Source organism: Ipomoea triloba, chromosome 8 (assembly GCF_003576645.1).
Source record: "Ipomoea triloba cultivar NCNSP0323 chromosome 8, ASM357664v1".
Lineage (NCBI taxonomy): Eukaryota > Viridiplantae > Streptophyta > Magnoliopsida > Solanales > Convolvulaceae > Ipomoea > Ipomoea triloba.
The window spans coordinates 20,778,697-20,785,818 of NC_044923.1; positions in this window are offsets into that span (position 1 = coordinate 20,778,697).

Sequence of the window (7,122 nt, forward strand, 5' to 3'; positions counted from 1 at the left end):
CCAAAGCCTTCCCTCCTCTGTCAAATTGCTATAATGAAGAGCAACGGGAAGTCTGCTGAGTAGAACAACCACCGGAGCGCGGTATCATTGATGCCGCCCGAGAGTGGGTTTCTACTCGGAGTTGACGGATTTCTGTTGTTGATGGAGTTTCTCGTCGGAATCCGCTTTGTCATCAACGACGCCGCCAGACCACTGCCATGACCTCGTGGAACAACCACCGGGAGTGGAACCATCGTCTTTCACTGTAATCTTCTGCTCGCAAGTTAACAGAATCGGCCCATACATCACAAAGGCGCATCCTTGCTGTTTCCAAGTGCTTTGACTGGTCAACACTGCGCGGGACGACACTTATTCCTTGGATTTCTTCTCCAGTAGATGATACATGCTCACTGACCTCCTCACGGAATTCTCTCCCTAGCATGTTATCAAGTGCAATATCTATATCACAACATTCCTGGCGACGCGGAGCTGAGTTTGGAAGGAGCTGTGAGATAGAGAGTAATTGGGAAACTTGAATTTTATAGTCTGAGGTTTTGGGAGAGGTGAAAAGGCGAGAAGATCAGAGTTATGTGATGAAGGGAAGAAGAGGTGATGCAGCACTATTGATGAGACACAATGACCTGCTGCTCTTATTCTTTAAACAAAAAAACTAGTTCCAATGGACATGTGGCACTCTATCCTCCACGCATGTCCTTCATTCTTCATGATTCCATAAAGCTGCCTCCATGGAAAAGAGCTAGTCTTTGATTGAGACAACACCATTATGCCATATACACACGCATAAATATGCTCTGTTTTTGTTTTTTTTTGTTTTCATTTTTTCGTTTTTTTTTTCTCTTCTGATTTCTTTTCGCTTTTGCGTTTTTTTTTTTCTTTTCATGTTTCTTTTTGATTTTTTTCTTTTCTGTTTTGTTTTTCTTTTAATGCTGTTTTCACGTTTTTTTTTTTCTTTGTTTTCCTTTTTTTTTTTTTTTTTTCCTTCAAGATCAATGATCCATTGGTAAAAGATCATGGTGATGTCAAGCAACAAGAGTAACCATAAATTCACGATCAACAACCAACACTTGATGCCGCATAAGCTCTATCAAAGCAAGTTGGTCTTAATAAAATTTTCTTTCATTTCCATTGAACATGAAAACACACCATGCCAACTAGAAATTAATCATATCCTTAAAGGATTCAATTAACATTCGAACACGTGAAATTATGGATAGATTCATGACTTCACTTCGCCTCAATGTTTAACCCATTAAAACCAAATTCAAACTTTGATGTCTCCAAGAAGGTTTTAACCCTGTAGATTAGCTTTTCGAAGACACTTAAATCAAACCGCGTAGATCAAAATAGGATTAAAACGCTATGGTTAATTGTTGCGGGAATACATGCCTTGATAATTTCCTTCAACTAAGTCTTGTAATAATTTATAAACTTCTTTCAGCTCGTTTCCATGCATCCTTGACTTGAATTACAATAATACCATGATATGCTATGTGAACGGAACTCCCTTTTTTTTTGTTATGACTGAACTTAGACAATTAAATTTCTAAGCTGCCTACGTACTCCCATGAAGGAGATCAAGTCAAACGTAGTTCAAAATAACTTAGTTAATGCCGTACATGGTTTAAACTCTTGCGGGCCAAGAGCATCTATGGCTTGGGTCCACTCATAGACAAGCGAGATGTTTTAGCAGTTTAACCACGTGCAACATTTTTGGTGGATAAGTCATTCATCAAATAGTCATTTAAAAATTTCTCATTAATAGGGCCAACTCGTGCACCATTTTCATCAACAAACTTGTACGCGCCTCCCGCAACCGGGATCTCGTCATGTACATCATGAGAGGAATTTAATTACGTACATTAACATAATATAGTAATATTTTTTTAATACTATAATATACATCATATTGTAATTTGATTGTTGTAATTTTTATTTTGCTTGAATATTATCATGAGAGGAATTTAATTACGTACATTAACATAATATAGTAATTTTTTTAACACTATAATATACACCATATAGTAATTTGATTGTTGGATTCTTATTTTTTTTTGAATATTATCATGAGAGGAATTTAATTACGTACATTAACATAATATAGTAATATTTTTTTTAATACTATAATATATATCATATAGTAATTTGATTGTTTGAATTTTTTTTTTTGAATATTATAATGAGAGAAATTTAGTTACGTACATTAACATAATATAGTAATATTTTTTTAAATACTATAATATACATCATATAGTAATTTGATTGTTGAAATTTTCATTTTTTTTTAATATTATCATGAGAGGAATTTAATTACATACAATAACATAATATAGTAATATTTTTTAATACTATAATATACATCATATAGTAATTTGATTGTTGGAATTTTTATTTTTTTGAATATTATCATGAGAGGAATCTAATTACGTACAATTACATAATATAGTAATTTTTTTTAATACTATAATATACATCATATAGTAATATATATATATATATATAATACGCAAGATTAAAATATTTTGAACAATAATTGAATTGCATGGTATAATAACTATAATTTTGTTTAATAATTATTATTTCCATGTGACTATTTTGTTAACATATGTACATAAATAAGGAATCCATACATGAATGGAATTGACTAAAATATTTCAAATTAATTTCCGTGTAGAATAAGGAATGGAATCATATTTTGAATATTTTGTCAATTTTAGCCATAAATAAAGAATGATAAGGAAGGCTAGAATTTCTGATAAGTAATTATTATATAATATTATGTGGACCGATTTCAAAATTTTTGGACTAAAATGAGCGAGAAAGCTAGTACTTCTGTTTTAATATATATATATATAGATATAGATATGGTAATACAATTTCTATTCGTAGTACAATTGTAAATTAACATATACTAATACAAATCATAATAAAATATATTCCCACCTACGTTCCTATTCGTAATACAATTCTAGATTAAAATTACTAATCTATACTATATTTAAAAACAAAATCCTCACTTTAAGCTTCCTGTCCAAAACAGTCCTACAATATTTAGGATGCAATTATTTTCTATTTTCCTATTGTATCACAATTCTACATTACAATTCCTATTGTATTACAATTCTACATTACAATTCCTATCATACTACAATTCTATCGTAATAAGATACAACCTAAATCCCTAATCGTATATTTTGAACTTTAAAAGAGAAACGCAGAACGCAGTGCAATTATTCCAGACCTCTCCACTTTCAAATATGCAAATTCTGTTGCTGCGATCAAGATATTGTTTTATTTAATATTGCTCAATTGTATATTTCTTTATTTAATAGGAATAAAATCATGGTCATGTTTGGTCATATTGCTTTATTTTGTATTTATTGTTACTTATTTTTTATGTTGTTAGTATGCTGCCTTTTTTTTTTTTTTTTTTTTGAGTTTTTTCAGCTTTTTGCTTGGTTTTTTAAATTTCATGATCTTCCTTAGGGAACTTGCATCCATTTACAAACACATGTTCAAATTCAAAGATTTTGGATGGTTAAAGGCTCCTGGAGGATTGGATAGCAATCAGCTAATTGGTAAATTCTTCGTAAAATTTTGTTCTATACTGCATAAACTAATATTATTAATTAATTGGTAAACAAATTAATAAAGTTTAATTGGTAACAAAATTTTATTAACCAAATTATGAGAAAAATTAAACCATTATAATTTTGAGAATAATGAAAACAAATTCGGCCTAATTTTATAAGAAAAATAATTTATTAATTATTATTTACACCAATAATAATAATTCAAATACTTATCTATACTTCTATATCTATACTACTATTAATAAATATAAAATAATCCTTTGTGAAATTCTCGCCCAAACAATAGTAAAGATAAAGTGGAAAAGAAAATTGATTTTACTAATTGATTGAAAATATAAAAAGATTCTAACGAAAAAAGAAATGGAAATTAGGTAAATTGGAAAGGAAAAGGACATTACTAATTGACTGAAAATTATTTGGGGGATCGCTAGCGAAACAGAAAGGGAATTAATTTTGTGACTCGGGGGATCGGCTGTTTCCATTTGTACTCCACCGAAAGAATTCGGTTCTGATAAGCTTAATTTCTAGACATTTTTGGAGTAATTTTAATAAGTGATTTGGATAAATAAATTAAGTTTTAGTGCTGATCTTATTATAAATATTATACTTATTTATAAGTTACTAGTTTAGATTGATTTTAATAAATATTGAGCTAATGTTGCCTTTTATTAATATATAAATAGGAGTTTTATTTTAACTATACTATTAAAATTATTTGATAGTTTTATACATGTAGTTTTAATAAAGTGTTTTAATAATTAGGTTTAGCTAAGTTGTGTAATTAGGTTATAACTATCTTTAATTTAACTTTATTTTATTTGTCTTTGATGGAGTTGCGTAGCATTGCAACAAAAGAGAAGAAAGGGAATTAATTTTGTGGCTGACGAAAGAAGAAAAGAAAAAGAGAAAAAGGGAATTCATTTTGGTGGGTTGCGCGACAGTAAAGGAACCAATTCGAGTTGTTTTTGTTTTTTCCTTTTGGGGGTGGCAGAACAAGGACGAACGAGGACGACACGGAGAATAGAGAAGCTAACTACTACGGTAGTGCATCAGCGAGGAGAAATTGCAGCAGGAAGCGAAGAGATTCAAGGCTTCGTTGTAGCGGAATTTCGAGCTTCAATCGCAGTTGTCTCCTTAGGCTTGGATTACTTTTCTTCGTATCATTCTCTTATCTTATTTTATCTATTTTTGGTTAAATTCCCAGATTAGCATTCTCATTCTGATGTGTCAAAATTTCTTGAACAGTTTATGCATTTAATTATGATTATTGGCTAAAACTTTAATTAGGGATTTGGATTAGCCTTATATTAGACTAATTGACTGCTCCCTAGGTTTGATTCTTCTAATTTCAATTAAATAATTGAATGTGATTATATTTATCTTATGTATTTTAGTTGTGAATTGTGTGACTGGCCATTGCATATTTATATTATTAGGGTTTATAAGAAGAACTGACAGGTGAGTTATGAACCTGGACCTCGTAAGATAGACACAATTGACCTAAACTAGACATAGCTTTAGGTATTTGTGGTGAGTTTTGGTTGTTGCTTAATGGGTTCAATTAGGGCTCGTTTGGTTCGCGGAAAATATTTGAAGGGAAGTGGAAGTGAAATTCCGCGGAAAAGTAGTTACCAAGAAGATATAATTACATAAGTCATATTACATATTAATCTTTTTAAGATAATTGTAGACAAACAAGTTATACATTATTCAATTAATTGAGTAATACTTTTGCATATGCACTAATCTTATAATCAAATAAATGTACATGTTCAATATTAAATTTTTTTATAATTTTATCTTTATTTTTATTATCTAAATATATAATAAAAAATTTATCTGTGCATCGCACGGGTAATTGGACAATTATTTGCTCTAATTCAAGTAAGGAAAACATCAAAAAACATAATCGGTCCAACAAATTTCATCAATTGCGCTATATAATATTTGATGTTATAATTTATATAATTGTATATCGATCCACATATTTTTAAAATATTATAGCAAATCCATTCCGTGCAACGCACGGGCGAAAATACTAGTAACATTAATAATAATAATAATAGTATAGTAATATAGTAATAATAAGAATGAAAAATCTGAAGCGTCACTGCAATAGAAATAAAAATAGAAATTTAATAATACAAAAACTGAAGCAGAAGGCTGAAGAAAGCAGCGCATAGCAAGAGTTAAACTTGAGACCTTAACATGACGATTGACGAGTACTGTTCACCCGTTTTTTTTTTCCATTCCTCCAAATTGGAGAACTCAAATTTGGCTCTCTCCAAATTCCTTAAGAAAGTTGGAGAAATGAGATGGAATGACACTTTGGAAGAATAGATTTAGTAAACAACATCTCCTATTTTTCTTTTTCCACTTCTCCAATTCTCCATTTTTTTTGGAAAATCCTCCATTTTCCAAGTTACTAAACGACCCCACTGAGATCGGGTGCCGCGGAAAGTTATTAATATTTTAATAATTTACTTTTTGCGGCACCGGATCTCAGTAAGTGCCGCGAAAAGTAGTATTTTTTTTTTTTTTTTTGGAATACACTACACCTTTTGTAATAGGTGTAATGTAAAGTTATATTTATATGATCAAATTTATACTAGTGGCCTTTGGCTACACCTATTCCTGTCTCCAAATCTGTTCCCTTCAACGCAAATCTGTATGATGATCCTATGCAATACTGAAGTCTAGTTGGTGCTCTGCAGTATTTGACAGTGACACAACCTGATCTATCATTTGCTGTCAACCAACTTTGTCAACAGATGCATGCTCCTACTATTTCGCATTAAGAACAGCTGATGAAACGAGTCCTAAGGTATGTCAAAAGCACCATCTCCTATGGTCTGCGTATACGGAACTCTTCCTCTAGGGAGATACATGCTTTCTTTGACTCTGATTGGGCCGGTTGTCCTCAAGACCGGAAATCCACTAGTGGTTATGCTGTTTTTCTTGGTACAAATCTTGTGTCCTGGGTTTGCAAGAAACAAAGAACTGTGGCTAGATCCTCTACAGAAGAATACAAGGCGCTAGCAGATGTTTGTGCTGAAGTGGTGTGGATTGTTTCTTTACTTCGTGAACTTAATGAGCCAGGTATCTCTGTTCCAAAATCGTGGTGTGATAATCTAGGTGCAACCTACATGTGTTCAAATCCAATATTTCATGCTCGAACAAAACATGTGGAAATTGATTATCACTTTGTTATTGACAAAGTTGCATCAGGGGAAATTCAAGTAAATTTTATCTCTACAAAAGATCAATTTGCTAACATATTCACCAAAGCTCTTCCTGGACCACATTTTTTTCATTTCTAAGAGACAAGCTACAAGTTACTACCATACCCTGTGCTTGAGGGAGAGTATTAGGACTCTACACAATTTGAGTAAGATTACAATTCTCTTTCCTGGTCTGATTATGACTCTCTTGTATATATACATGATCTTCTGTACATTTGTAATCAAGTTTAGAATTAATACAAACACAGTTCTCATCCTAACAAGAACTAAAAAATGTTGGTGTAATTGTT